The sequence below is a fragment of the Mesoplodon bidens genome (genome assembly GCF_964165515.1).
Source record: "Mesoplodon bidens genome assembly, chromosome: 8".
Taxonomy (NCBI): domain Eukaryota; kingdom Metazoa; phylum Chordata; class Mammalia; order Artiodactyla; family Ziphiidae; genus Mesoplodon; species Mesoplodon bidens.
The window spans coordinates 996,990-1,011,771 of NC_138165.1; the positions used below are offsets into that span (position 1 = coordinate 996,990).

Genomic DNA, 14,782 nt, shown 5'->3' on the forward strand with positions numbered 1-14,782 from the left:
CATGGTTTCTGAGTCACCAATATTCTTGTTTGTTTGTTTTGTTTGATGGTACACGGGCCTCTCACTGTTGCGGCCTCTCCCATTGCGGGGCACAGGCTCCGGATGCGCAGGCTCAGCAGCCATGGCTCACGGGCCCAGCCGCTCCGCGGCATGTGAGTCACCAATATTCTTGATGATTATTTGAAGGAAATGTCATTCATACCTCAATTAGAGAAGCATTTGAGGAAATAATCTTTTCATCCTTGGGCAACTTTACTTCTTTGAGACTCAGTGTTCTCAATTGTAAAATGTGGATAATAGTTTCTGTGCCACAGATGTTTTTAAAGATTGAATGAGAAAATTATGAAAAAGAGCCTATTGGTGTCTGACATACACTGTACCCCAGTAAATGGTAGCTGTTATTAGTCAGCTTGCCTTGTAGAAATTAGTGCACGGGGGACGTCCCTGGCGGTCCAGTAGTTAGGACGCTGCGCCTTCACTGCCGAGGGCCCTGGTTCGATTCCTGGTCAAGGAATTAAGATCCCACAAGCCATGTGGCACAGCCCCCCCCAAAAAAAGAAAGAAAAGAAAAAAGAAATTAGTGCACGGAATTGGTAGCATACCCACTGGTACTGGTATCAGACTATGAAAACAAACCCAACTGCCTGCTCGAAGTCTGCAGAAGTATCTTTTCAGAGAGCCAGTTCTGGGCTTCCCTGGTGGCGCAGTGGTTGGGAGTCCGCCTGCCGATGCAGGGGACACGGGTTCGTGCCCCGGTCCGGGAGGATCCCACATGCCACGGAGCGGCTGGGCCCGTGAGCCATGGCCGCTGAGCCTGCGTGTCCGGAGCCTGTGCTCCGCGACGAGAGAGGCCACGACAGTGAGAGGCCCGCGTACAGCGCGCAAAAAAAAAGAGTCAGTTCCATGGTTGGCACCAGGCAATGAAACAAAAAGAACAGGCCTGGATGGCAGACCCGAGCTGTAATCCAGGCCGCGTGCGCTCGGTGGCAGGAGCAGGGCGGTGCTACCATCCCCACGGGGTGCCCGCCTGTGAGCCACCTGGGAGTATTAAACCTTGCAAAGTGGCTGGCATATAGTTAGGAACTAATAAATGGCAGGTAGTAAGGCAACTAGAAGCAGTTTAACACAACAACAACAACTCATACTGGGGATTACAGGTAAAAGCAGCCTCATGCCATGTAACAGACTCAAAGCCCGGTCTGTGCCTTCTGCTGGTCAGGGTTCTGTCTAGTCCTGGACAGTAGCTCACTGTCCAGTGAACAGGAGGTCCTGCAAAATCTTTAATTATCTGTGAAACAGAATTAGACTCACTGTACTGTTTGCAAAAGCAGAATTCAAAACAAAGATGTCATGTTGTCAAAGCCTCACTTCACCAGAAAGCTACATTAACCAGAAAAGCTTTTCTGAAAGCTCTCGTCATCTTGGTTTTATAAAAATGTATTAAACTTGAGTCTTGAAAAAGCATTACTGGATGGGGCTTGAGCACAAGCCATTCTTATTAAAAATAATTGTTTTAAGCTTATTACTAAAACCATTGAAGCCTACACAAAGACTTCTGTGTGAATAATCATTGCAGCATTATTCATAATAGCCGAAAACTGGAAACAATTCCCATGTCCACCAGTTAGTGATTTGATCAGCAAAGTCTGATACAGCCATACAGTGGAATACTTTTTAGCAATAAAAAGGAATGAACTAAAAAAACAAAAACCCAAAGCATTGAAGCCCACAGGATATGCCAGTGGGGTGACATTTTTTCAGGTTTTTTTTTTTTGGATTTATTTTATTTTTCTGCTTTATTAACAAATTTAATCAGTTATACATATACATATGTTCCCATATCCCCTCCCTTTTGCGTCTCCCTCCCCCCCTCCCTATCCCACCTCTCCAGGCGGTCACAAAGCACCGAGCTGATCTCCCTGTGCTATGAGGCTGCTTCCCACTAGCTATCTACCTTACATTTGGTAGTGTATATATGTCCATGCCGCTCTTTCGCTTTGTCACAGCTTACCCTTCCCCCTCCCCATATCCTCAAGTCCATTCTCTAGTAGGTCTGTGTCTTTATTCCTGTCTTACCCCTATGTTCTTCATGACATTTTTTTTCTTAAATTCCATATATATGTGTCAGCATACAGTATTTGTCTTTCTCTTTCTGACTTACTTCACTCTGTATGGCAGACTCTAGGTCCATCCACCTCATTACAAATAGCTCAATTTCGTTTCTTTTTATCGCTGAGTAATATTCCATTGTATATATGTGCCGCATCTTCTTTATCCATTCATCCGATGATGGACACTTAGGTTGTTTCCATCTCCGGGCTATTGTAAATAGGGCTGCTATGAACATTTTGGTACATGACTCTTTTTGAATTATAGTTTTCTATTGTGAAAAATTTTAAGCACAGAAAAGCCGAAAGATTAGAGCATTGATCATACCTATGTTTTTCACCTGCATTTAACAGATAATATTTGTCATATTTGCCTTATTATATTTTTCTAGGAAGCGTGTGAAAGCATGACACTTCATTGAAAATTTAAGCATGCATTTTAAAAATACACTTTCCTCTGTTAAGTACAACTGTTGCACTTAGGAATATTGACAAGAATTTCCTGATAACTTAATATTCAGTTCAAACTTCTCCTGAGGAGGGTTCTGGGCCAGTAGTCAGTCCCAGTGTTGGTATATTTTAGTATATAAAATCAATCGTCATTAAGGATCTAAACTGACACTTATGAGAAATATTGAAGAAATACATGTGGCTACTGCCCTCAAGTTGTTGGACGAAAATACCCCTTTGCAACCCCTGGGTGGCAAGTGGGCCTAGACAGAGTTCAGGCCCTAAACAGTGATTGGTAATGTGTCTGCCTGTGGCTCTCCGTGCCTGTTCCTTCAGCAGCAGCAGGAGGGCAGTTTGGGACTAAACAGAAAGTGTGAGTGGAGACGGCAGGGTGAAGGCAGGTCTGTCTACTGGAATCACGTTCAGACTTGGGTTCTGTGCGCCTCGCTCCCTGTGCGTGGCTCCCAGGGGGTGCTAAGTAGTGAGTATTGAGTAAATACACTGCCCCCGTTTGCCGAAGGTTGACTTGGAGTGCAGGGAGAACGAGAATGTACCTGAAATAATACAGTTGGAGGAGAGAGACGGGGGGAGGTGGGGAAGCAGCCCAGAAGACACCTGGGCATTTTGGAAGACGAGGCAAAGCTGCCCAACAGAACTTTCTGCAAGGTAGGAATATTCCGTATCTGCACTGTCCAGTGCGGTGGCTGCCTGCCACAGGTAGCCCTGGAGCACTTGAGGCTAGTGTCACTGGACTGAGGAACTGAACTTCAGTAGACAGCAACACAGAAAGATTTGGTCACATAGGCTAGTTTCCATTCAGTCAACTTTCTAGCTGTCTCAATTGGGATAGAGGCATTTACAGAACTGGCTGTGCTTGAGCCTTCTTTGCAAGCAGCTTTTATACATGCATGCATGCATGCTTCGCCGGGTCTTAGTTGCAGCATGTGGACTCTTCGCTGCAGCTTGCGGGATCTAGTTCCCTGACCAGGAATCGAACCCAAGCCCCCTGCACTGGGAGTCTTAACCATCGGACCACTAGGGAAGTCCCATGAACCTTCAATTTTATTTAAGTTTTAATTTTTTTTTTTTTTTTTTTTTTTTTTTTTGCGGTACGCAGGCCTCTCACTGTTGTGGCCTCTCCCGTTGTGGAGCACAGGCTCCGGACGCGGAGGCTCAGCGGCCATGGCTCATGGGCCCAGCCGCTCCGCAACATATGGGATCTTCCTAGACCGGGGCATGAACCCGTGTCCCCTGCATGGGCAGGCGGACTCTCAACCACTGCGCCACCAGGGAAGCCCAGTAATAAATATTTTTTAAATTCCTGATTCATACTGCCAAATTACTTTCCTAAAGTTAGAAGACAACTTGTCTGTTTTGAAGTCGTGTTCTGAACTTCATATAAGTGGAATCATCCATGTCCTCTTTTGTGCCTGATTTAACAGTATCTGTGATATTCATCCAGTTTGTTGCATTTATCAGTAATTACAGGCATACCTTGTTTTATTGCGCTTCACAGATATTGCATTTTTTTCCTACAAATTGAAGGTTCGTGGCAAGCCTGCATTGTCAGATGATGGTTAGCATATTTTAGCAATAAAGCATTTTGAAATTAAGGTATGTATTTCTTTTAGACTTAGTGCTATTGCACACTTAATAGACTAAGTACAGTGCAAACATAAACTTATATGCACTGAGAAATCAAAAAAAATCGTGTGACTCACTTTACTGCAATATTGGCTTTATTACGGTGGTCTGGAACTGAACACGCAGTACCTCCGAGGTATGCCGGAATTTCCTGTCGCTACATAGTAGCCCACTGCATGACCACACCACAATTTATTTACAACTGCTGATGGACATTGGGGTTACCAGTGTCTGGTTATTACAAAAAAAGCTGCTATGAACATTCCCGTGCAAGCCTCTGGTGGACGCATGCACTCAGTCCTCTTGGAGGGGAACTGCTGAGTCTCAAGGGGAGGGTATGCTTAGTTTTAGTACTGGAAACAGTTTACCAAAGTGGTCGTACCCTGGGGCTCAGTTTTTATAACTTGGTCTCCACTCAGTGAGGGAAGGCGATAACTCAGAGGCACCGGGAACGCGCGAACTCTGTGTGCTGGACTCAGCTCGGCGCTTTCCTTCAAATTCTTAAGCTATTGTCAGGCCGGACCCCCAATTCCACGGATGAATAAACAGACTTAGCAAATGCAGCACCGCCCCCGAACAAATTTCTCATTCAAATTTTCGAAAACGGTACTTCTGAGAGCATCAAGGTTAGCTCACAATGTGAAAAAAGTACGGCAGCACCACCCTCGCTCGTCTCAGTTGGAACAAAGGAGTCACTCAGCTAAGCCGCGTGGGGTTCCGGTCAGGCCCCGCCTCTCACCTATGCACAGGCGCAGATTGAGCCCTAGGGAGCCCGGCGGCTCCGGCGCTTGTGACGTAGTAGCGTACGCCGGTGCGTGCTGACGCACGGGCGTGCGCTCGGTGGCTCATAGGGGAAGATGGCGGCTCCTCTTTTGGAGGAGTGGGATTGAGAGGGGAGGGAGGAGGCCAGACAGGAGAGACATTCCTGACTGTGAAGACGAACATTTCGCTCGCTAGTCATTAGGAGCTCTGCTCAGCGCCACAGGGTGAGTGCGGCGGCGGCATGGGACCGCTCGCCTGCAGCAGGCGGCGGCACTCTCCGCCATTTTCAAGCTCGGCCGTTGCGTGCTTTGGGGGCCTGGGGGGGTGCCTGGGGATGGGTTGGAAGAGCTGGGAGGATCGATCTCCCGAGGGCTCTTCGAGGCGGGTTCGGGCCTTAGGGGACGGGGCTAGAGGCTTGAGGCAGACCGGGAAAGGCGGGCATGGTAGGACTAAGGCCCTGACTGGGGACCGGTGGCGACGAGAAGACATAGGTAGGGTAGGCCACGGAAAAAACTGGGAAGTTTGGAGGAGGGAAGCGCGTTAAAACTGGAGCGGGAGTGGAAGGGGTTGGGCCGAGAGTGGAATGGAGTGTGGTTTTGAGTGGTTGGGTGAAGGGGTCACGGGAAGTTAGTTAATGGGAAACCTGTAAAACGGCGGAAGGTTTAGTCTCGTTATTATCGTGGCTGGAAGTCGGTATTTTAACAGGGATAAGTCCACAGGTTGACAGGCAAAAATCCCCTGCTCCTTTGGAATAGCTACATTAGTATTTTGTTTGGTTTAGATCATGGTCCCTGCAAGTGTCCCTTAAGAACCTCCTGCACGTTTCCGATTTTAAGACTTCTGGCAACTAGATATTTAGGTTCTTAGAAGGCATTCTCTTTTTTTTTTTACGGAAAGGAAAAAACTGGTTACTTGGTTGTAAATCCTAGTGGTTGGTGGTCCTTCCGGAGAAAGGAGAAGGAGGCGGGTCGATAGGGAATTCCGTAATTGGACCTGTTTAAATCAAGTCAGAAAAGCACGGATTATTTGTAGAAAGCCTGTCAAGAATGTTTTGAAGTAATTTCCACACAGATGACATGAAGTTGACTGTTCGGGAGCTTTTGAAGACGAGTGTGAACAAAAAGCCTATGTTAAAAGGAATACCTCTTGTTAGCACTGAGTTGACTTTCAAGTACACTCTGGAGATTCAGCGTACGCAGCATTTTTTGCCTGTGAACGTGATGCAGTGGTAGATCTGTTTAAACAAAACTTCTAGAGACTGTTAGTTAAAAGGAAACATGTTCATTCTTCCCCTGATGGCAATTTTCTGTTCCTCATCTTAATTGCTTTTGACGCCTATCTTTTATAACCATAAGATACTTTTGCACTTTTTAATTGGTCTCCTTGCCTAGAAGGCGGCAAAATACTGTATCGGTTTGAGTTTGTGTTGAGGCGTCTAGTTCCGTATTTGGCCTTTTTTCTTGAAGTTTAGGGAAAAATTTTATCTTTGTGTATATGGGGGAAGAATTTTCATAGAAAGTTGGCCTTACATCACAGTGCTTTAGGAAAAAATAAACCCTTATCCCTGAAGTTGATGGCTTAACCTGCATTCTTAGGTTGGTGAAAAATACTAAAACGACAGATTTTGCCATCACAATTTTACCCCGACCTAAGGCTTTAATTATACTTTTAGTAACCACTTAAGGTGCTTATTCAAAGCTCTCTTTGCTAAGTAATAAGTCCGTATATTTTTCACACTACTTTGGGAAAAACGTGCTATTTGATTATTGCTGAAGTTCGAACTGTTTCATATTTCAGAATAAGAAAGAAGAAGGTAAGGTAAAGTAAAGCTTTGTAACTGTAATAAATATATTGACAAAGATATCAGTGAAAGCTTTTCACTTAGGAATCTATTTATGTAATCCTTTTGAGGTTGCTTAGCAAAAAAAAAAAGCACTTTTAGATAAAGTATTAATTAGCTAGAGCCTGCAGATTAGAAATCTTCATTATCAAAGTATGTTTAATTAAATGTCATAAACTTACCAGTTGTTTAAGCATTCCAGATTTGTTGTTTAAGATTCCAGATTGTCCTAGTTTTCTGCCAAACATTATTCCAGGATTTTATTTGTGTTGAAACTGTTTCTTGTGCTGAAACTTTTTCTTTTGGAATAGTGGAAGTTTTTCTGAGACTCTTAAGTATGTATAGTATTGGAAAATCTTTACATTACTCTCATCCTTTCTGGCCCTAGAACATTTTAGTATTTTCTGGTAGTGACTGACTTTATAACGTTTGTATTGTACCTTATGTTCATAACTTGAGTGCTTGTAAATTCCCAGAGCTGGGTAGTATTGTAAAGGCCATGGGTTTTAGCAGTGGACAGACCTAGATTTGAATGCCAGGCTCACCACTAACTAGCTTTTCTCCATTTGGTCATTTACACTCTCTGAACTTCAGTTTTCTTATATATAAAAATGTTAATTATAGTACTTATTTCAAAGGTAAAAGAAAGTGTCTAGTACATAGTAAGCATTCAGTAATTTTTGGCATTTTTCTTTCTGTGACTCTAACTGATGAGGTCACTTTTTTTTAAATTGAGGTATTAGTTTCAGCTGTACAACATAATGATTCGCTATTAGTGTATATTGCAAAATGATCATCACAATAAGTCCATCACCATACATAGCTACAATTTTGTTTTCTTGTGATGAGAACTTTTAAGATCTACTCAGAAACTTTTAAATATGCAGTATAGTGTTATTAACTGTAGTCACGATGTCATATGTTAAGTTACATCCTTATAACTTACTTATTTTAGAATTGGAAGTTTGCACCTTTTGGCCCCCCTTCATCCATCTTGCCCATTCCTACCTTCCCCATTTTCACTGTGTAAAAACGAACTCAAATATCTTTATTGAAAACTTACTGATAATCTCATTCCTCTGGTAAACTGATTACTCCTTTCCCTGTGTTATTAAAGATTTTTGTGTATATCTCTATTTAATGTATTTTGATTGAAGCAGTATCTTTTCCATTACTTTGTCAGCTCTTTGAAGGCAAATGCTTCAGAGCCTTATATATATTTTTTGTATTCATAAAGCCTAGCATTATAAAAATAGAGGAATGATTGATTTTTCTACAAAAATTCTCTTCATGACTCTGCTGGGATCCATATTTCACACAGACCTTGTTTATTATTCTGCTCCTTGGCCCTTACTGGTGACGTCTTTCAGACTATGCATATCTTGTCCATTCCTCAACATCCAACTAAATCTCTTCCCATTAATGAGGTCTGTCTTCAGTGAGTATTTATTTATTTACAGCTGTCTTTCCGGTTAATCTAAGGTCTGTGTGACTGCCTTCATACTACCGGGCACTATGCCTTAACGGTTTTGAACAGATTCTTGGGTGGGTTGACAAATGCCTAACTGTGCTTGAAGGCTGACTTTGTTATAGGCACTTGCTCTGTTTACTGTCCCACTTAGTAAGATACTTTTAAGGAGCAATTTCCCTTTATTAGTATGTGGGATAATCTGGTAACGTTTTTCCTATCTTTTTATGTTAGGAGAAACTGAAAACATCCAGAAAAGTTGAAAGAGTAACACAGTGAACATCTGTTACCTTTCATTTAGATTTATCTGTTACTAACATTTAATCATTTTGCTTTAGTTCTCAGTATACCTCTCCCCTCAACAACCAATTGAAATTAAACGTAGATATCATGCTGTTTGTCCCCTGAATACCTCAGGATGGATCTCTTTAAAATAATGCCATTTTTCTACACTTTATGTATTTTTATTGCAAACTAGCCTCCCGCTAAGACTGTATAAAAACAGTAACCATTATTATGCTTAAGACAGTTAGCATTAAGTCTCTGGCATGGACTTTTTAAAGAATGTTCCACATTTGGGATTTTCTGATTAAATGATTAAAATGGCATTTAACTTATTTCTCTATTTTTAAAATTTCCTATAACTTGGACGTTAGATCTAGAGAGGTTTGATTAAATTTGGGTCAGATATTTTTGGCAAAAATACTTCATAGATGGTGATATGTAATTTACATTGTATTACATCAGGAAGGACAGAATGTCTGGTTCTCCTGTTTCTAGTGATCAATAAGGTGGTGAGGATTACCAGATGTTAGTTTGCCCCATTGTTTACTATGCTAAGTTTACTTGGTTAGTGTGGTGTCCATCAGGTTTCTTCGTTGAAAAGGTACATTTTTCCCGTCATCTGGTGGTTGATGATTGTTGGCCTAGTCATTTATTTAATTGGGGGTTATAAAAATTAAATGAGTGAGCTTTCTCCAAAAATTCTCCTCATGGCTCTTATTTCTTTACATTTATTAGCTGTTTTCTTTAAAAAAAAAAAAGAGCTTCCCCCTCTTTCATGTTTTAAACTTACAAAAAAAATTTTTATTATTTATTTGGTTGCACTGGGTCTTAGTTGCGGCAGGAGGGCATCTTAGTTGCCGCTCACCAACTCCTTAATTGCAGCACGTGGGCTCCTTAGTAGCCGCACGCAAACTCTTAGTTGTGGCATGCATGTGGGATCTAGTTCCCTGACCAGGGATTGAACCCGGGCCCCCTGCATTGGGAGCGCGGAGTCGTATCCACTGCGCCACCAGGGAAGTCCCTCTGCTTAAACTTTTAAATTTTGAAATAAATACGAACTTATAGAAGAGTTGGAATGCTAGTACAAAGAACTCTCATATACTTTTTCATCCCTGTTCACCAGTGTTAACTTTTTGTCACATTTGCTTTATCCCTCCTTCCCTCCATCCCTTCTTTCTCCCCATCCCATGTTTTTGGGTTTTTTTGGCCGTGCTGAGCAGCTTGCGGGATCTTAGTTCCCCAACCAGGGATTGAACCCAGGCCACGGCAGTGAAAGCACCTAGTCCTAACCACTGGGCTCCCTAACCACTGGGCTCCCTGGGAATTCCCGCCAGCCCATGTATTTTTTCGAACCATCTGGAGTCCTTCACAGACACCATGCATCTTTCCCCTAAGAACACCATTCTCTTAAATACCCACAGTATTAACAAATTCTACACATTTAACATTGATACAATATTTGATATTCAAATTTCATATTCCAGTTTCTCTAGTTGTCTCAATAACATCCCTTACAGAGTTTTTCCCCCCCTGTCATTTAGGGTCCAACCTAAAATTGAACATTGTGTTTGATTGTCATATTTCTTTAGTTTTTTGGGTTTTTTTTTTGCGGTACGCCGGCCTCTTACTGCTGTGGCCTCTCCCATTGCAGAGCACAGGCTCCGGACGCTCAGGCCCAGTGGCCATGGCTCACGGGCCCAGCCGCTCCGCGGCATGTGGGATCCTCCCAGACCGGGGCACAAACCCGCGCCCCCTGCATCGGCAGGCAGACTCCCAACCACTGTGCCACCAGGGAAGCCCATATTTCTTTAGTTTTTAATGAAGACCAGTTCTGTGGTCTTTTTTTCTTTAATGACTTTTTTTTAGAGTATAGTCTATTAGTTTTGTTTTCGTTTTTGGAGAATTACTAATACAGTTTTTTTGTATGTTGTAGTTGTTACTGTTTTAAAAAAATATTTTATTTATTTAATTTTGTCTGTGTTGGGTCTTCGTTGCTGCACGGGCTTTCTCTGGTTGTGGCGAGCCAGGGCTACTCTTCGTTGCAGTGCACGGGCTTCTCATTGTGGGGACTTCTCTTGTTGCGGAGCACCGGTTCTAGGTGCCCGGGCTTCGGTAGTTGTGGCACGTGGGCCCAGTAGTTGTGGCTCTTGGGCTCTAGAGTTCAGGCTCCGTAGTTGTGGCACATGGGCTCAGTTGCTCCGCGGCACGTGGGATCTTCCCGGACCAGGGCTGGAACCCGTGTCCCCTGCGTTGGCTGGCGGATTCTTAATCACTGGGCCACGGGGGAAGCCCCTCTTATTGTTTTTGATGCTTAAGTTGTTCCAGATTTGGCCAGTGTGAGTCCCTCTTCGAGCTGGTTCTGTGTCACTTTTTTTTTTTTTCTTTTGGCTGTGCCATGCGGCTTCCAAGGATCTTAGTTCCCTTACCATGGAACAAACCCATGGCCCCTGCAGTAGAAGTGCAGAGTCCTAAACGTTGGACCGCCAGGGAATTCCCTCTTATGTCTTTTTTGACTGAGCCTGATTAATCTCTGAGGGCTTTCTTGGTTTTTGCAAAACAATAACCCAGGTCTTTCTTTTTTTCCCTTTCTTCTTGTTTTTTATATTTTTCTATTTCTCCAGAAAGCCCCGCTTTCTTTTGATGGAAAATGATATTTATAAATTAAAATTTGAGTGCTAGGTAGTATATGTGCTGTTACTAGAGTGTCTTTGCTTCTAGGCTCCTTTCAGTGGACAGAGCTAGGAAACGTTTTCAAAAATCATCAGTTTATATTATAACGTTATTATTGGGATTTGCTACAAAGAAAGTAGATTCAGTTTACATCCTGCTGAGTGCAGTTGATTTCTTTCCCGTCTTTTTTTCCTTAGAACGTATTCTACTAAAAATGAACAGAGAACTGTGTTCAAAAGTTACAGTACTTTATTGTGGTTTCAATTTGCATTTCTCTGATGATTAATGATGTTGAACATCTTTTTCATATGCTTGTTGGCCATTTGTATATCGTCTTTGGAGAAATGTCTCTTCAAGCCCTTTGCCCAGATTTTAAGTGAGTTACTGGATTTTTTTGTTGTTGCTGAGTTGTAGGAGTTCTTTATATATTCTGATAAAATCTGATAAATCTGATAAATCCTTATCAGATTTGCAAATATTTTCTCCCATTCTGTAGGTTGCCTTTTCACTCTTTTGATTGTGTCCTTTACTGCACGAAAGTTTTTAAGATTGATACAGTCCCATTTATGTGTGTGGGACCCTTGTTTTTTCCTAACAGTATATCCAAGAAATCATTCCAGGGGACTTCCCTGGTGGCGCAGTGGTTAAGAATCCACCTGCCAGTGTAGGGGACACGGGTTCAATCCTTGGTCTGGGAAGATCCCACATGCGGCGGAGCAACTGAGCTCGTGCGCCACAACTACTGAAGCCCACGCGCCTAGAGCCCGTGCTCTGCAACAAGAGAAGCCACTGCAATGAGAAGCCCACGCACCACAACAAAGAGTAACCCCCACTCGCCACAAGTAGAGAAAGCCTGCACGCAGCAACGAAAGATCATGCATGCCTCAACAAAGATCTTGCGTGCCACAACTAACACATGGCTCAGCCAAAAAATAAAATAAATAAATTTTAAAAATGTTAAAAAAATCCTTTGTTTAAAAAATAATAATAGATATATGTTTCATTGGTTAAATTTTTTTAACTTCACTTTTAGGTATTTGGTTAAGTCTCACTGATTATATCTTTAGTAATCACTGTACTTTTGAAATCCAGACTGACTTGTTTGGAGGGAAATAACCAAACTAAGACAGTATGTGTCATAGGGTAAAGACACAAATGCCAAAGACTGAGGAACTAGTTAGGCTTTTAGGCCAGTGTGGGCAATAAAACCAGAAACTGAGAACCACTGTTCCGAAATCAAGAGGCACTCAGAGCCTTAAGTTTGTCAGTTTCATCTTGCTGTTGACAAATTTGAAATATTCAAGACTATCTCTTTAGAGTTCTTCCTTTGGTAATGATTATGTATTTTGTTAAATGCTTTTACATATAATTTAGTTGTTAAGCCAAGTTTAAAAATGAGCTGAAAGAAACTGGAAAATCGTTGCTTACTCCCTGTGTAATCTTGAAATTTTAGAATTATTTTACTTCTGTAAGTCATCAGATCTAGACCCTTAAAGAAACAGGATTGAGGAGATTAAATTTGTTCGTAATCACACAGTTAGTGGAAGAATCCAGGTCACCTGAGTACCAGTTTAGTGTTCTTTTCTCCACCTTTACAAAAACACCAAACAAAAAACAAACCCCTGAACATTTCATAGTGTAACTTGGGAGAGTTTTTTTGGTTCATCGTCTTTGAGAGAGAGCTAAAATTATAAGTTTACATAGCCAGAAAAGTCTGAAATAGGAAAATCTTCCATCAGTTAGTAAGTGGTGACATTATTCTGTGGTCCTGAACTTGACATATCTAGCTTTGTTCAAAATTGACTATCAAACTGGGACTTTGGTATGTTTCTATTTTAGTAACCTAATGATTTCAGCCTTTAACTCTGCCAGATAATCATAGGATTTGGCAGAATATTTCTTGGTAGATTTTTAAGAAATTAGTCAATTAGGTCGCGCCGCAAGGCTTGTGAGATCTTAGTTCCCTGACCAGGGATCGAATCCCTGCCCCCCTGCAGGGGAAGTGTGGAGTCCTAACCACTGGATCACCAGGGAATTCCCTCTTGGTAGATTTTATCCACACACACCATATCCCAAGTGTGTAGCAAGGTGCCTCTCTCATGTGTTTTATGTACTCAAATTATAGTTGATAGTATGAGGGAGGTTTTTTTCACCCGCATTTTCTACCCACGATGCTTATTTTCAGTTATGTTTCTTACAGCAGTTTTGTGCCCAGAGTAGTCATTTCTATTTCTGTGCCTGTGTTCATAGCACTACTTAGTAGCATTACTTATATAAGTTATTTTATTTTTATGCATTTATTCATTCATTTATAAACGAATTACCAAAAAAGAAAAAAAAAGTACAAAGTACAAGGGGATATACAGTGATCTATCTCTTCCCTATGGCTATTCTCTAATCCTTTTTCATCTATCTGGTAGCTGTAGTTATCAGTTCATTGTAAATTCTTCCAGAGATGTTTTGGGTTCTATATAGCAAATGTATTTACTACAGATGTGTATGTGTCCCTTTTTTGTTGCTTTTCACTTACACAGTTGTAGTTTATACACTGTTTTGTACTTTTTTTCACTTAACGGTATATCTTGGAGATCCTAAATAGAACTACCTTCTTGATAATATCAGTAGTTGCATAATATATATTGTATGGGGGGACTTCCCTGGTGGCGCAGTGGTTAGGAATCCGCCTGCCAATGCAGGAGACACGGGTTTGATCCCTGGTCTGGGAAGATCCCACATGCTGCGGAGCACCTAAGCCCATGCACCACAACTGCTGAGCCTGTGCTGTAGAGCCTGCGAGTCACAACTACTGAGCCCGAGTGCCACAGTTACTGAAGCCCACGTGCCTAGAGCCCATGCTCTGCAATGAGAGAAGCCAGCGTAATGAGAAGCCCGCACACCGCAAGGAAGAGTGCCCCCGCTCACCACAACTAGAGAAAGCCCCCGCGCAGCAACGAAGACCTAGTGCAGCCAAAACAAATAAATAAAAAATAAATAAAATACGCAACATTAAAAAAAAAAGAAACTGCCAAACTGTTTAAAAGTTTATATATATAGTATGGGTATTCCATGATTAACTAGTCCTCTACTTAATAGACATGGGTGGTTTCCAGTCTTTTGTTATTAAAAACAGTGCTCCATTGAATAATCTTATGCATATGTGTTTGTGCATGTGTGAGCACATGTGTAGGGATAAATTCATGGAAGTGGGATTGCTTGGTCAAAGTAGGTGCAGTATCAGTGTGTGAATATGGTGGTTTCTCTCACACCAAACCACCACTTGCATTATCATAGGTTTTTTTTTGTTTTTTTATAAATTTATTTATTTTTGGTTGTATTGGGTCTTCACTGCTGATCGCGGGCCCTCTCCAGCCGCGGTGACCAGGGGCCACTCCTCGCCGTGGCGCATGGGCCTCTCATTGCGGTGGCCTTTACTGTTGCAGAACATGAGCTCCAGGCACGCGAACTTCAGCAGCTGTGGCACGCGGGCTCAGTAGTTGTGGCATGTGGGCTCAGCAGCCGTGCCTCGCTGGCTCTAGAGCGCAGGCTCAGCAGCTG

The 14,782-nt window shown here is 42.3% G+C and overlaps 1 protein-coding gene across 4 annotated transcripts in view; it reads left to right on the plus strand.

Annotated features, from left to right (window-relative positions):
- The first annotated feature begins 5,013 nt into the window (after window positions 1-5,013).
- The window catches only part of WDR33 (WD repeat domain 33), a 105,424-nt gene continuing 95,655 nt past the window's right edge, over window positions 5,014-14,782 (plus strand). For 2 of the 4 annotated variants that reach the window (XM_081243115.1, XM_081243114.1), the window contains exon 1: window positions 5,015-5,188. The gene's annotated coding sequence lies outside the window, so the exon portion shown is untranslated. Of the gene's footprint in view, window positions 5,189-14,782 lie in introns of all 4 variants that reach the window. The other 2 variants (XM_081243113.1, XM_081243116.1) reach the window with 2 other exon arrangements.